Source organism: Geospiza fortis, unplaced genomic scaffold (genome assembly GCF_000277835.1).
Source record: "Geospiza fortis unplaced genomic scaffold, GeoFor_1.0 scaffold219, whole genome shotgun sequence".
NCBI classification, from domain to species: domain Eukaryota; kingdom Metazoa; phylum Chordata; class Aves; order Passeriformes; family Thraupidae; genus Geospiza; species Geospiza fortis.
This window is the reverse complement of record NW_005054376.1, coordinates 1,873,634-1,891,343: the sequence shown is the minus strand read 5'-3', so window position 1 is coordinate 1,891,343 and position 17,710 is coordinate 1,873,634.

The window sequence follows — 17,710 nt, the reverse complement described above, 5'->3', positions numbered from 1 at the left end:
TTTTAAGAGAGGAATGAACTTCTACATCATTCCCATCTCTGAATATGACTTAAACATTGGGCCTCTCCAATGCCTGAAGTCAACTATATCTGAAAAGGGCTTTTCCTAGCACCTGTTCTGACCTTCCTCCTCACACCAGTTGCTTCCTGATCTCTGTAACTCCTCCACACAAGGAACTCTCTAAGAGCAAACCCTTCTGAACATTGAAACACACAAATAGGACTAGTCAGGTCTAAAAAAAACATGCAGAGGAGGTCGAAAGTTTACATTCCCACTGCCTCGAACTTTGGGAAGGCACCTGGACATCAGAGAGCTGTAAAGCCAAAATGGTCCACATGGCATCATGTGGACCCCTGAACTCCAGGTAGGATCACCTACTACCCATGTTGTTCCTGAGAGATGTTTGCCTGACCTGATCTTGTATATCTCCAGCTTCAGGAACGCTCTCATCTTTCCAGGAAATTGAATGGGCTTCATGTGACTCCTCCTTCTTTTATCTAACTTAAATGTCACAACAATGTCCCCTTCTTATTACAACAATATCTTCAGTCTCTCCTTAAGAAGCCCTGTTTCATAGACTTTGACTTCTCTCATTGCTTTTTATTGACCCAGCTCAGATCAAGACCTCACTGATGCTGAGTACAGTGGAAGGATAATCTTGATACATCTCACATACTGTGCCTCTACTCACACACCTCAGAATATGATTTTGGCTTCTTCAGAAAACTCACACTGTTAACTCATGTTCACCTTGTGATCTACTATAATCCTTGGATTCATCCTGCTGCACTGCAAAGGACACAGTAATTTCCTAGTCATTCAAATTTCAATGATTTTTCATGTCCAAATGCAACTGTCCTTTCCACGAAATCAAATTTCCCCCCACTCCACCTCAGACTGAACCTCCACAACTATCAGATTACTTAAAATACAGACTTGCTTTCCAATGGGTATCACCCATTTTAGTATCCTCCACAAATATAATAAGAAAACTGCCTGATCAAAGAACAATTACCAAACAAGAACGAGCTATTTATCCCAGTCTGTCCCTCTTCCTTTTGGAAAGATTTTGATTCCTCTGTAAAATGAAGAAAAATGAATCATCAAGCTTTCCAGTCCAGTTAAGTCTCTGCAAAAAGTCCCATACAGGACTGGTTTTCAATCAGCTCTGCTATTTAGATGACTTTTGCATTGTTCAACTGGATGAAGGTTCACCCCACAAGTATTTTAGGGCATAGAGGATGTGTAGGCAACACTTCTGAATACCTTTTCTTTAAGCCTCTTTTCAATCAACATTTGTTGCCCAAGCCTCAGCAGGCTATGCAGAACTGTGTATCATTACTAGTTTCCATTTTGGCATGAAGACTTAAACAAAAAATATTCAGTCACCTATTTCCAAAGACAAAATTAAGGAGGAAGAAAGGGGGAAAGAAAAATTTACTCACAGAGAAAAACCTCCCAACTATTTAACTGTGTGTCTTTAACCACTCCTTTATATTTTTCAGAACAGAATCTTGCATGTCCCTCCTGTCCTTAAGAAAATCACCTCAAATTTGTCCAAGCAGTAAGTACTTGAAAATTGCTGCCCACAAAGGCTCAACAGAGATTCAGCTCTTAGTAACAAAATTCTCTGGACTTTTTGCATGCAGGGAACATACTTTCCCCTCCTTCCCCCCAAATACCATGAATCACCTGAGGAGAATCTGCTCTTTCCTACAGCTGTACAGCTAAGAGATACCCCTGCACCTCCTGCAAAAAAAGCCATATGATGTCTGATCTTGAAATGGACACTGGGAAATCTCCCAGGCTAGCCTCTGGTCAAAGAGAAATAGGAAGGAAGGTTAAAAGGAAAGAACATGTCCTCTCAGCCCCTGGTCAAAGAGAAAGAATATCTCATTAGACAGGGAAAGGTGGAGGGTTTTTTGCAGTCGTGGGGGACACAGAGACATGCAAGGACTAGATGGAGAGACCTTGGATTAAAAGTCTGCAGAGAAAAAGGGATTACAAAGATTTTCATCTGCACAACAAGAATGAGGCCTTATAGCTATGTCCAAAAGATAAATAGTCTAGGAAGCAGTCAAACACCATGCTGAAGAGCACTACACATAAGTAGCTGCAAGCCCACAGTCAAAGCAAAATTTAAGAGTGAACAAGAAAGTTGGAAATATACTGAACAAGTCATACAAAACACACTATTGAATTTCTAGTCATTAAGTGACAACATTGATCCTGTGCAGTGAGGCAGGCAGTGGCCTTCCAAGAGGAAGCAGCAACTGTGTATGTGGTCACATTCATGGAAGGGTGTCTGAAAGCTTCAGCTTTTCAGAACAGAGGTAAGATGGAACCTGAGGGAAACAGGAAGAGAGTGTGAGGAACAAGAAAAACTAGAAAAATAAAGGCTGGAAGAAATTTTTGTGCCAGCATCACTGAAGACAGAGGAAGAAGTATCCGCTCTTAACACAGGCTGAAGAAAGCAGAGTCAGTCCAAAGGTTTCATGCCCAAGCAACCCCAGATGTCTAGGACATCAAAGGACCTCTGGCACCTCCTTTAAAATTCAGCATACAGAAGATAAATTTCATCACCAAAACAGGCAGCTTCTTCATACTCTCTGTCTAAACCTGCCTCTGGGTTTTTACACAGCTACTGCCATCTCATTGTCAGTAATGAGCCCAACAGTCTCATCTGGATGAGTCCAGTTACTGATTTCCATAGGAAGGCTGCTGCAGGCATATTATGTATTAACCTTTTATTATTAAAGGGAAGCAAGTGAATGAGAGAAACTGAGGTGATGAGCTGAAACAACTTTCCTGATACAAGAGAGGATATTAAATAGGAAGATGCAAATTAGAGACTCCCAGCTCAAAACAGGAGGTCTTTGTTCTGCATCAAGGCCCTGAAGCATGGCTCAAGTCTCAAGAAATAAATGGGAGTGTTTCCATGGCCTTCAGAAGACTTTGGAGAAGGACAGAGAAGCAAAGGTCAACAGAGCAATCACAAGTGGCTGCAATAAACAGAATGGAGTACACAGTTTACGGGAGGAAATATGGCCTGTGTAATTCAGAAGGCAGGATTTAGCTCCAGTGTCCTCAGAGAGCAGATTTGTCAGATATAAATATCAAATATAGCTACTATTCTTAATGCTGGCCTCCCAACCATGTGCTCAGAGCATTTATAGGAGAAACAGCTTGCATTTAGCTCCAGTGCTTTCCCCCTCTAAGATAAATATTTTGTTAACTGAAACCTCTGTATAAACCTTTCAACAGAACATCTCTAGGTGTTAATTCTTTTTAATTGAACACTAATTAAATTAGAATTCAGTCAAATTAGTAACCAGGTCAAGTGGTTTCTCTTAGTTACTATACTTAGTGAAATGTTCACATTAAAATAATTTCTCCATTCTGGATACACATTACAACATGGAACTTTGCTACAGGAAAAACACCAAAGCTATAAAAAGCTAAATTTAAAGAAGCATCTGTTGAACTAGTTTTTTTACTTTCCCACCCTCCCTGGCCTCCTCTCCCTGAGCAGACAGAAGTTTTACCAGGGAGACAGTGAGAACAAACAGAAATCTCACCTTCAAAATGACCAAGTTAAAGGTCTCGTATTTTAATTACATGTCTTGGAACAACATTTTTGGCCCAACTTCAAAGCTTGCAATTACCCAGGTGTTTAAAGGATTGTTACGCATCAACAGCCATTTACCAAAACATTAATTACTATAAGTCTCTAAAACTTTCCTCAGCTCAACCTTTTTGTTTACTTTTCTTCAAAGACAAGTTGACATAATAGTCTAGACAGCCTAGCAGCAGTTTCTCAAAAGGGAATTTTGCACAGAAGTGTGTGGGATCTACATTTTAATTAATACACTTTCTAAATACTCTTCTGCATACCTCAGGATCAGCGTCTTTAGTTTGTGGTGACATCAACTTTCTGTAAAAATTGTATTCTATTCTGTACATAGCAAACTAGCAAGATTATTTGCTCTTATCTACTTTCAATGGGCAAATAACTCTTACCCACAATTGACTTGGTCTTCCAAAGTTGGATGGAGCTCCACACAGATAAAACTTTGAAACTGCAGCCTCTTCAGACCTGTAGATCCCCCATCTTGCAGTAGATGTAAGCACTGCTTCAAATTTAAAAGTGTTTATTACTTATAGAATGGACGTTATGTGGAGCTCCCATGGCACAACGTACTGCCAAGAGATGCAATACAAAACCTTAACAACTTAGTGTGTCCAAATGACCAGCACTCCAAAGACTTAACAGCAGCACAGAAAATTTAATCTATCAGTGCTCCCCTGTACAGAGAGCCTCAGGCAGGGGAATGCCAGCACCCAGACTGAGCTGCCATGGAAAGCAAAGGCAGTCTCTATTGTTTCATGAGAAGAGAGGGTCAGTTTAGCTGTCCTGAAGAAGCAATGCCACCTGTGGGCCAGAAGGCCAGGAGAGAGGTACACAGCCTGTAAGAGTTTCTTAGAAACTAGGAAGGAAATATGAAGAAATGTCAACCTACAAATGAAGTTGCTTCCATGGTGGAAGAGAAGATGAGCAGCTGGGCACTGATTTGCAAGGACGGAGAGCCAGCAGAGGAAAAAAGCACAGAATGGAGATGTTGGGACATTCTGGAGGAGATCTTCAATTCAGCATAGGGAGGGGAAAGCCATCCTGGATGCGTCCAGACATGGAAAAGAACAAGAAGGAATGGATAAGCTCAGCCTTGCACCTCCACTGCTCTGTGTAAAGAATAAACCTGTGCTGAAAAGGCTGTTCTGTAACACTGTGTCCATTGCCTCTGGCACCAAAGTCTCCTAGGGCAGAGGGTTAAGTCTTCCAGACTCACCAGAGAGCAGCAAGGTGAAACCCAAGTTTCAGAGCTGCCTCTCAAAAAGGGTGGAAAATCAGAGCCTAGAACTACAAGATACCAAGACTATGGGAAGTTCAACCTACAGGTCCATGATAATGCCCAGTAAAGTCAACACAAATATCTGGGTGCAAAGGTGTGCCAACCCATTCAGCTTAAAGTCTTGAGCTTTACAGATATGAGGAATGAATATTTGACCAACTGGAACAGTTAAAGAAAAGAAAAAAAATCATCCCAAGTCACAGGAATAAGAAATGTATTTAACTTTTTTTAACTTTTTACTACAATTCTATAAGGAAAAGGGGCATTCCAGCTGTAGTGACAGCTATAGTACTACACTTCAGAGTTTAAATGCAGCTTGAGGCACGAAGATGGGGGAGAGGACAAAGGGGCAGTATTTATCTTTGTCCATTAAGTAAAGAAATAAGGCACTGATATGGCATTCTTTAGTTTAGATAGAAAATGCCAGCTGGTTATGGAACCAGTATGTTTCACCCAGAATAACTCTGACTTTCAAACTACTCTAAACCAACCAGCCTAAAACACAACAAATCACATACCCACAGTGGGAGCTGAACTGAGATGTGGACAGATGCCTCTCTATAGCATCATGGAAACAGCTCCATCATATACAAATATATGCACACTATATACAAATCTGACCCCAACTTGAAACAGATTGATGCTAGCTTTGTCATTTGTATTACACAACCCATTCCAAAACCCAGTCGAGGAGGGTTATTTATTTTCTAAGCTATAAACACTGCAGTTGAATCAATTTGCCCTTTAGATTAGAAGCTCGGATCACATTTGTATAAATATCCTGTTGCAAAGAGGAAGACTTTATTACCACTATAACTGGCAGCTAAAACCAACAAGCGCCTTAACCCTTAAGGAATTGTGTTCAGTAGAACAGGAACACGGTCCCCAGGCAGTTGCTCTACAGGGCACACTTATGTCCACATGTGTCTTTTCATGTAGGAGGAATCTTCCTGGCCATCATGTTCCCATATTTCATTCTGGGTGCAAACGAAAGTGTTTAATAAACTGACCATTAACGTACCATATCTTCCTTTGATCACTAACACAGGCCACTGTGTTTTTCATAGATCAGTTGTTTGGACAGTGTGGGAGTGTTTTGAGGTCTACATTAGCAGGATATTTACACTTGAAAACATACTGATGATCCAAACCAAGGACTAACATCTTTGATCAACCATAAAATGCCTTCCCTAGTCCTGACCTGACACCTCTCTGGGTGAGGGCATGGAAATTTCGAGAAAGAAACTGTTTAAATAATGATCAGTTTTCAGGGACAAACTCATTTCTTCCCTTCCTTTGTAAAGGTCTTGTTTACATGGCATTCCACTCCCAAGAGGTACCAGAAATTACAGAGGTCTTTGCTGGTTCTTCCACAAAATCAGTCCTGCACTTTAGACTCAAGTCCAGGTGGCAGGTTTAGCTGTGTGTTGGTACCACACAAGAGAGGAAAGTTGAGGCTGTGTAGCTCCTGCCTGCTGAAATTAAACAGTCTGTCAGGTACAGCCAAGGTGGGACAAGCACCTGGAAGCTGACACCACTTGCCTTCCTAAACTAATGCTTTGGCAAAGGTTCCTGTTTCCTCCATGTTCCAAAGGGGGGGGGGGAGAAGAAAAAGATCCCACCCTAGTGTTCAAATAGCCCAGTCTCTTAAAACTCTGGGGGATCAGAAGCTGAAGGGCAGCAACATCCGCCAGATGTGTCACCCATTCCTTCTCCCAGCATCAGCCCCTACAGCCCACAGCCTGTTCCAAAACCCAGCCATCCCCCTCAAAGCAAACCAGATGTCACCTCAGCCCTGCCTGGTGAAGCCTCTTCTCCACACAATCCAAAATGCATATCACTGATGCCTGGCCACAAGCTTGACCCATCCATCCTGAAGATTTCATTAATCTCCTCGCAGCATCCCACTGACAGCTCCAGCAGTTTGTGTTATGACAAAACGTGGCCGTTAACCATGGTTTGGTTAAAAAACAAAAGCTTTGTTTCTAGGCACTATTTTTCTTACCTTATGAAAGGGTGGAGGAATGGGGAGATGAAAATATTACTGACACAAGCGAGTCAGTATTAAAAATGTTTTCTTTTTTGAGAGAGAATGTACATAGACCACACTGTCCTCAATGTGAGTTTCACTGCCTGTAGCCCCCACAAGTATATTTTTCATATTTCTGATGGGACAAAGTCACATTTCTGCCCAGAGGTTTTATGCTAGTTCAACCAGCATTGATCTCTGATCATTCATGCTCTCTTTCCATCCATGTCTGCCTAGAAGACAGCCTCAAATGGGCCCATATAGTCCCTGATATTAGCCTTGTCTACAGTGGCAAAAATCAGTTTGGTAATTCAGTAACTGGCAGAAGTTTTAGCCTCAGGCTTGGTTCCATTTTTAGCCATCAGGGAGCAGCCAGCAATGCCTCATGAATCCGTGCAGCAGCGCACATCTGGGCTGGAGTCACACGCTCACACTGTTACTGTCCAGATGAGCTTTTTTTTCCCTTTGCTCAAGTAATACTGAATTAAGCCACTTCATTACACTTAATTGGAGCCAAGGGATACTTCCAGGCTCTGAGCTTTGGTGAAGATTTGTATTTACTGAACATTTCTCTTATCTCCTGCCCTGCCAAACTTGTTTCTTTGACAGAAGCAGGCAGGATCCTTTTTCTTTATATTTTTCCCCCAGAGGTGCATGCTGCCTTTCCCTTGTAGACTCCTGGTTTAAATCCATACATGCCAGCTACCCTCTTAAGAATTATTTTTGCCCAAAAGTATTTTAGGAGCTACCAATAATTGCCCCAGACAACTGTTAACCTCATAAACACCATGATTAACATGGTGTCTTTGAACTTCCTCTGCAGACTGGAAATCTTAACTGAACAGGCACCTTCTGCAGCCCTTAGAGATGAATTGTCCTGACCAGAAGGAATATATGTCAGCACAAAAAGATGAAAAAAGATGTGACATCAAGTCCTCTCTCTCACCTGCTAGTTCACCAACTAGACTTCAAGATCTGTACAGACTCCTCCTCATGCAATAAAATGTCATAAAATGTCAGGAAATGTCAGGCTGTCATTCAAAACCATTAATCTAAAGGAAGCGTGACCCAACTTTTTTTAGTAGTTTTTAAGTCAAAGGCAGCTGTTATTTTCTGGCTCATGAGATGTTTTCTAAAATTCAACAGAAGCCTTACAAATATTTAGCAAGTTCCTTCAAAACCCAGTGCTTTCTTTTTCTTATAATTTAACCTACCAGTGTTCTGATCTGGAAAAGTGAACACGGCATTCCAAATTAATCCACTGAGACAAGAGAGGAGAAAAAAAAATTTTTTGGACTTTTTCCCCCCCAGTAAAAGCAACTAAGTGAATGAATGACCAAAATCCATAATCTCTCAAATAATATAGTTTCTTCAGGCATACCAAAATAATCTGAGGCATTTTCCCCCTCCAAGCAGAGATATTGGCAAACAGCTAAGTACAATTTTTAGTATTTGTTTTCAAGAATATTTAGAGGCCAAATTCCACCTAAGTCACCAGTGAGGGTGAATGTTTGTAGCCAATGGAGTCAGACCTCAACTGAATGTAACACTGAATATGCAATATGCAGCTTCTACTATCTTAATTCTTTTAAAATCTGCATATTTTAATATAAAGGGGACAATTAATAAATATATATGCACTTTTATATACAGATAATTTATATAAAATAGAAAGCCTACAGCCTAAAATAGAAAGCTGTACAGAAAATAGAAGCCTATCAATATATTAATAAAGAAGCACACATTTTCAAATATGATTTTATATTCTTCACATACATGAAAGAGTCCTTTAAGCTGAAAGGAAAAAAGAATGGAAAAGGGCATGTCCTTTCTACAGCTGCAGGAATCTGTGAGCCACATCTTGTCCACCTCTGTGAGGATGATGTGACAAGTCCCACAGACTCATCTGAAGTACAAAATGCTTCAGCCAAACGTCTCCCTCCTTCCCACCAGTAAAAGTAAATAAATAAAGCAGGAAAAGAAACAAAAAGGGAGCCCTGAGGGACTGGATGAGTCAGGGGTTAGTAATGAACTACAGACACTCATCCCTGGGTCAGAGGTTCACGCCCAGCCCCTGTCAGGAGGGACAGGGAATTGCTGGCAGCAGCCTGGGCCTGGAGGAAGTCGCGTTAGGATTCCCAGTCCCAGCGGCGGGATCCCCTCTGCATGGCCGCCAGCAACGGCAGAAGGAATGCGGCACAAAGGAATGGAAAGACCCAAAATACTCGCCAGCTCTTGGGTAGAAACCACCCTGGGGATCCCCACCAGGTGCTCCTGCCTCTGCTCTGTCCATTGGGAGGCCTCTGGCACCCAGGGATGCCCAGGACACGCAGATGCCAAAGGACATGTCCCAGCTTTGCAGGGCAATCCCATTTTGGTGTGCTTCTGCTACGGTGTGTGAAACAGCGATGCAAGGTCCCAGCATCATTGTTGCACACAGCCACTTTCAGAACAGAGTTTCTAAATTTGTTAGGAACAGGGTATACTAGGGGCCATATTCTGTACTTTATCCAATACTTTATTCTCTTTCCCACATTGCCTTGCTTGCTCAGTTTACTCTGAAAAAATGTTATATCCACATAAAAGTTGACAGTTCTCCTACTCTGTGCCCCACTTTGGTGACTGTCACAGAGCAGTGTATCAATTTCTTCCACAGACACTTGGCAGAGGTTTCCTTCCTACTCCAGAGGTGGGATCTCTACTTCTGCAATCTGAAGCAGACCAACACTCACCATTTTTCTGCAATGTGTCTCCAAATGAGCAATATATCTAACATCTATGAAATCTGCATGACTGTCTGGACTTTGATCAGTTCTTCAACTGGGCACTGATGTAACTAACATCCTAACCAGCATGGACAACACCCCAGGAGGCACTCCAGTAATCTGCAAGTTGAAGCACAAAGGGAACACTGATCTCCCAAAACCCATACTTGCTTCCCCATCACCTATGTAGCCAAGTATTTCTCTCTTTTCCCCAGAAGCCACACTCCCCACAGAACAACCACGAGCTATTTGATGTTGCCCTAAGAACTGCCAATCATCAAAGGCTGATCCCTCCAAATGGTAACAGTGGAAAGGCTGGAGAAAGAAGGAGCAGAAAGGAAAACTCCCATGAAGACTTCAAGGAGAAAACAAATTGCGCTTTTTTCAAACACTGCTGGTTGTGATTTTTTTTTTAATGCCTGCAGCAGAGGAACAGTTACAGTCCTGACAAGTTTCAGTAGAAGTAATGAAACACTTTTGTACCACAGCATTACTCTGACATTTAATTGACCATGTATTTCCATCTTTTAGCCTTACATGATTCCTCCATCTGAAACATTACTCTTTTAAAATTAATCACTCCATTTACACTTGTTTGGATTTTTGTGTCACAGTTTCTACCCTGCCTCTTTCACTTTTCCTCTCTCATTGCCACTGAAAGACCAGAATTTATTTTGTACCTGTGGTCAGCATGTTGAATTTTCTTCTGCTTTATTTACTTTAATATAAGTCCAGCTGAGAGCAGATCAAGTCTGAGCCAATTACCAGTATTTTTCAAACAGGCTGCTAGTATTAAGTTGAAAGGGGATATGTGAATTTCAGTACACAACAGCAATGCCAGCAGCGCTTTAAAAATCTACTGCTTCTCAGCAGATTCTTTCTTCATTTAAAGACAAAGCTTGCAGCTAAGTCACACCCTCATTCACACCCTACCATGCCCATTTCCCATAAGGAAAGGACCATGCAATAATATAACCCTGTTAACATGAACAAACCTATATTTATTTTCAGCCTTATCAATATTATTGCATAAGCTCAGCCTTCTCCAGGACAGCAGCTGGTGGCACAGAGCAAGCCCCCTCTTGCATACCTGTTCTGATGTTCCTGCAGCACCTGGTAGATGCTGATAAGGAAGGTTTGGTTTTTAAAGCTTCCCAAAACGCAGTCCTTGTAGATCCGAAACTCAGCAGCTGTGACGGCCTCGCCCTCAGGAATCTGAGACAAATTAAATTTGAATTCCTTGTGGTGCCGCTGGTGAGGCGTGAACTCCTTGTCATACTCAACTGCAGATGGGAAAAGGAAAGAAAAGGAAAAAAAAGGAACCATGACTAAAATTTAACAACAAAAGGTTTCTACATGCTGCCACCTGTTCCTTCAAAAAAACCCAAGAATCTTGGTTTTTTCTCCAAAGATAGCCCTGGTGAGTGTCAGGAAATCTTAAGCAATTAAAGCTTTGCAAATACAGTACTAAGTGAAGATGAATGTTCCTCCTCTCTAGCCAATTCCTTTTGGATTTCCTATTTTTTAAAGAAAAGCCAACTTTGACAGGTGAAATATGACCATGCATTTTGCTCCTGTGCAAAACTCTGAACCTTGTGATCACTCCCAGCATTTTCCACCTGTGGCTCTCCAGGTTCTTTACAGCATTTTCCTAAGTCTCATAGCTCTCTTCCAAGAAAGGAGACACACAGTTCCATTTTGCTTTAGCACACACAGGCACAGGCAGAAGCAAGCGATAGCACCAGGTCAACCAATTCCCTAAGTGCCCTAACATGTCCTGTTTTCTGGTTCCCAGGTTTGTACACTAGCCATTGGACCACCTTGTGAGCGAATACAATTAAGATGACATTTATTTTCAGGGTTAAAGCCAACCAGAGCTCCTCCTCCTTTGCAGAAGCTTATTTTAGAAGGAGAGAGCTGAAGAGTGACCACTTTTAGTTTCTGGTCTTAGACCTCCTTGGGTACACTCTCAGGCATAGGATTTAAGACAGACACAAAGCAGAATTCCTCCTTCTTTAGGTCTCAGGATTTGCATTTTTTCTGTTTGAGACTCCCTTTGCAAATTCTGCTTCCAGTCCCACTCTAGAATTACTTGATTACATCTCAGTTTAGTCTGACTTTGATTAATTGTTTGTTATTTTTTCTAATTTTCTACTAGAAATTGCTTAAAACAATAACATATTATCTAAACATACAAAATTACATCTTTACAAGCCTAAGGGGACAAAAAGTAAAACCAAAAAGCCATTCCCACCAGTGGAACTAAGGAGGGGATGTCAGTGATGAATAAGTCACCATTACATTATCATTAGGGACATGATTACATGCACGGGCAGCAAAGGAAGAACAGATCCCTTTTCATGTTTGTCTTTGTGGTTACTTTTTGTTGTTCCCCCCTGCTCCCATTTAATACATCAGACTGCAAAGGCGTCCACAAGCCTACTCTCACAACATCCCTATGAGGTAAGCAGCAATGCCTGTTCTCCAGCTGGGATACTGAGTCACCAGCAGAGTGACTTGTCCAAGGACAGGCGGCGGAGGCTTGCAGCGGAGCCAGGAATGACAGCCAGCGTGCCTGAGGTTCGGCACTTTATCCACAGGTTACCTCCCTGAAGAACAGACATCTCCCAGCTGCTGGAAACAGCCCATGGACACTTTCCCCTCCACCTTGCCCAACTGCCTGTTCCTCCTCATTCTCCAGTCACAGTTTTGTCCATCCTCTCCCTTTCTTTTGGCAGCCCTTCCATGTGAGCTGCCTCATCTGGCTGGGCCCACATCCCGGCTCCCTGTGAGACAGTTAGTCACATCCTTCTCTTTGAAACTCACCTGGAAATCTTTTCACCTCTGCATGACTGCTGCCAAACGTTCTGTGGGACACCACACTTGTGTTAAGGGCTGCCACAAGGCAAACAGGCAAATTCTCAAACTGCTGTCAGAGTCAGACACCGCTGCCAATTTTGTTAGTCTTGCACTGCATCTGTCTGAGCAGCTCATACGTCAAACAACAGACAAAAGAGGGTGACTGGGCTCTATGGCTTCCAGAAATGAGGTTATGACACCCAGCACCTCCATCAGAGACTGCACTAAAGCCAATGATGGTAACACACTCAATCCCAGTGCCACCAGGAATTACCTCTCTGGCTGTTGGTTATGGGTGATCTGGGCTTCCCTTTGGAAGACCTTTGGAGACCTGCCCCTGTATTTAATGAGGATTGATTCCAGCAATACTGGACTGGTTGGTGTCACTTGGATGTACGCCCTCTGAGACAGGACCTGAGCTGCCTAATCACTCCCCATCCTGAGGAGAGTCCCACAGGATGCACTTCCCAAAAGAGAGGAGTCATGTACTATGAGAACCTTGTAAGCAGCCAACCAATGAGAAATGGCGCTGGGCTGCTTGCAGCAGGACGTGCCCAGCTTGGCCTGTTCACTCGTTGCTAAAAGACGAGAGGATGTAATTAATGGTGAGGGAATGTCTAAATCCAAGGGTTTGGAGAGGCACACATATGAAGCAAGAGCTCTCAAATTAGAACTCACTACATCCTCACTCGTGGGTGCAGAGACCAGCTGAAACCCACATCCCCTTCCGTGCTGCCACAGGGATGAGCTGACCTATGGGCGAGGCGCAGCGAGGTGGCTTTTCCCCAGGCTCACGGCTGAGGGTGATAAAGAAGCAGGAAGAGCAAGGGGAAGGACACAACCAGGATAAGCAACAGAACTCCATCAGGGTGCCAGAAAGCTAAAATTACACCAGAGACAGCAAAGGAGTCATTGATGCTTCCTGCCAGCTCTTGTCCTACATCCAGATGTGATACGGTCTCTCCTTGTGCACGAGAGAGCCTGGAGCTGTCCCACACAGCACAGAGCTCAAAATGAGCCCAAACATCATTTTTTGTTGTTCCTTTCTGACCTCAAGCTGGCTACAGTGGCCTGCCCTCCACTCATGAACCACAAAATGTGCAGTTTAAAAGTGATATAACCGAACTCTAGTCCTTCAAATCAGTATTTTCCCACACTCCTCTCCTAAAACGTCAAACACAAGTCACAAGAGGAAGAAAAGCCCACCAAAACAACTACTGCAGAGTATGACAAGTAGCAGCAGGTATGATGCTTGACTCCAATTACCCTTTCTCAGTTTATAACTTGCCTGATATATTCACAATAGTATTTTCCTGTTTTTTTCAAACTTTCTTCCTTTATCCCTGTTCCTACCCAAATACGCCGCACAATCATAGAAGCTGACTCAACTGATTACAGGGGAAACATTCAGACTGATTTCGTTATCAGGCTTGGCAGAATAAACAACCCGAAACACACAAACAAGGAAATCTTTTTTTAATCCTTCAGATTAAGCAATTTAGCTCATTCTGTTAAAAGAAAGGCAGGTTTCTGTTATAAGAAAGAAATACTGCTAAGATGATGGTGTCCTCCTTCACTGGGATCAGTTCAGAAGCAGCCCAACAACATCACAGGATGGAAAAAAGCCTACATTAAGCTTGTATGAAGCAAGTATAAAAGTTTAATGAGTTGGAAAGTTTTTCTGGCTATGTATCTTCCCATGATACAATGGAGGGTGGATTTTTTTTTCTTTGTGGGAGTGGTGAGATATTTAAGTTCTATATACTCATTGTCACCCCATCAAGCTAATAATCAACTGTTTTCATTCAGCAAGACAGCTTAAAAATAAAAAATGCCAACAGTCTTTCTCTGGGGGCTTTTTGCCCCCTGGAAACTCTTCATTTTTAACAAAGAAGTCAAGTTTTAGAACAGTAAAATTTGGAAAGGCAAGATTCAAGCTGCTGGTTCCCAGGATTACCCAGTCAGGATTGCTATTGCACTACAATGCATCGGATGAGCTTGTATTCAAAATATAGACAGCACACACCAAAATGCAAGGCAACAGCAAAAAGCAGAAATCATTTCTCAAGCTGCTTTCCCGTTATTATTTTTTCCACATGAATACATTTGGGTCAGTCTGACCGGTGATGTGAAATCCAAAGCTAATTTCCGTCTGACGATGGACATAAGAACGTCCCAACTGTGCAAAGCTCTTGCAGGGAAAATCAGGCAGCTCACAGTTGGGGCAGGTTGGAAGGTAGAAGCCCTGAGTGGTGTTGGGCCCCCATAACCTTTTCCCAGAGTGCTGGCTGGAACGTTAGGACCAAGCCAGGTAGAACCAGTGTGAGGTCAAGGCAGGAGTTTTATAGCCTATAAAACTCATCCTCATGATCAGACTGTATTATCCCAAACATTACTATTCTTTTGCTGGAGTAAGTCCTTGGAGGTTACAAATCCAGGCCTGCACATATCAGGGCGAGTTGGAAAAGGAGATGGCAAGCAGATTTTAGCCCATCACGAGCCAGAGGGACTGCCCACTCCACCATGGGGGTCTGCCCCCATTCTGGCTGGTGGTTGCTCCTTTGCTTGCAATGCAAAAGAAGGTGTGAGCTCTGGACATTGGACTTACCCCGAGTTTTCACTAGAGCCCATTTCTGAGCAGACTGCCAGAGCGTGCAGAAAGAGTTAACAGAGGAGCCTGCCAGTAGCTCTTTACATTCCCCTTAACAAATATTTTTAAATACTATACAAACACAGCACTATTGTTGAGCAGTTAAAAAGGCAAGAATGGCAAAATTAGGGTTACTGTGGTTTTGAATTTTGTGTATTCTAATTCTAACGCAGTGTTGCAATAGCCAATTTCAGCACAAAATGTCCCTGGTTTAAAAATAGCGTGCTGCTTACAATACTTGTTACTTTAAAAACACTGCACAGAAAAAAAAATTAATTGAGAAATTAACACATCTATTTTGGCAACTACACCATCCTACTTCTATTTGACTGTGTAGGGCACACCTTGGACCAAAGGAAGCGTAAGTCTAATGACAGCCATGGAAATAAATTCTCCTTCTGCTTTGGAATTTTAAGCATTTCTTTTTGGCTCTAAATCAAACCACTATGCAGAAATAACAGGTCAAGAGCCTTTCCTGAGGAAACACAATTTTCACTTAGAACAGCAGCAGCAAGTATCATGATATCTGGTGATTTTCTTCAGTTCTCAGCTGCTGAGAAAAGTGTTAGGTCAAGTGTTCAGGTGAGAATTAAAATAATGGCTTAAGAAAGTTTCCAGTTCCAATTCTAATAAAACAAAGCCAAAAATACTAACCTAGAGCTCCAGAAGTATTTTTTTTAAAAATAAATTTCCTATATAAATAATTATTATTTCCATGACAATGTGCCTTGGAGGGCACAGGGAAGGAGTGGGGTTGCAAATTAATAAGACAGGACTATTTAGGACATTCTGCATCTGTCTTGACCCCAGCAAAGCTGAAACTACCGAAGAATCTTTTGCACATCAAGATCTTTAATGGTGACTTGGTTTGCAGGGCCACATGCTCCAGGAAAAGTAGCCAGGATTCACAGCCTGCTTATGCAAAGTGAGTTTTGCATAAGTGTTCCTGAATTCAGTTTGAGAACAAATGTAAGTAGTTCCTATTTATTTCTTCTCAGCCTGTACACGTGACCCACTCCCAAATAAAATGAGAAAACATCTGAAAACTGGAATTGCTCACAGGAGATTCACCACCACATCTACATAATCAGCACAAAGACAATTCCTCTGTATTACATCATCAATTTCTGCTCAAATCAATAGCATTTATCACATCTGGAGCAATGAAGAATGTATTATGCCTCAAATGCTTTAAGCATTACTAAAGCTCTAACAGTCCCCTCTAATAAATGGACCATGTACATATGTGACTGATCTATTGCTGTGAACCTACAGTGGCATCACCAGAATTTCTTCAATACCAGCAGACAATAGCTTGCATGGAACAAAATTCATGTCACCTTAAATCCCCCCTCCTTGATCTTGATCCACAGTTGGTAGATGCCTCTTTTGAAGCAAAAGAGAGTAAGAATGTGAAGGTTTGTACACTCAATCTGAGGGATGTCCAGCTTTAGAGCAAGACTCAGTCTTCATTTGGGTCTTATAATTTGCCTTCTGTTTCACAGTGGATCTACATGGATGGGGTCTGCAGCGCATTCTTTGTACTCTGAAGAGATGCCCACAATGTGTCTGAAGGCTTGTTTGTGTTTTCCAAATCCATCAGGTCAATTTAAAAAAAGATACCAAGTCTCCCAAACAGTCCCACATCTCTGACAGATGATCACAACTGCAGAAGCATTGTTACTGTTAAAGATTAAAGCTGACATTTCTTCCTAAAATAAGCAGCATTTCTCAAACACTGTTTAAAAAACTGCAGAGTACAACCCAAAGAGCACAACGTACCAGTTTAATGTCTTCAAATAGGAAGGAGAGAAGACTAAAAGGCTTTACACAGGTACTTTCTGCTGTTTAACAAGGAAACAGAAGTTACATTGCTCTAGGTGGACCTGCAGGTTCAAGAGCAGGTCAGCAGCAAAAACAGATGTCTCCAGAAAGTAGTGAGGATGCCTCAGAAAAGGATCACTGCTGCCTGTTTTTCACACTTTCACGTATACAATGTGTGCCACCGTCACTTGGGCACCAAGATAAAGAGAAAAGTGGTTCATCCCACTACAGTGACACCCAAAATCCACTACAGCTTATGGACAGGACTGATCACTTTCTCTTTACTGTAAAGGCCCAAAAGAAAGCAAAACCTTCCCCTTTTCAAAACTATGATTTGTTAACAAGCCATTTCACAGGTGGTGAGAAGGACAATTGTTCAAAAGTGAAGAAACTCAGATGAGACGTTAAAATCTGAGGTCTGAAAGCAAACCCTTCCCTGCTCAAAATGCACAAGAGGTGGAGAGATAATTTCTTCCCACCTTGCTCTCAGCCCAGCAACTTCAACTACCTTCTGCAATCACAGCAACTCTACACAGCCTCCTAGAATCTCCTAAAAAATGAGTGTTTCTTTTGTTTACCCCAGTCATGATGAGGGATTCATCGCCTACATCAAGTCCACTGCCCATTGCTTCTGCTGCTGTGCTTCTATGTGCTAGATCTTCCTAAATTCCCC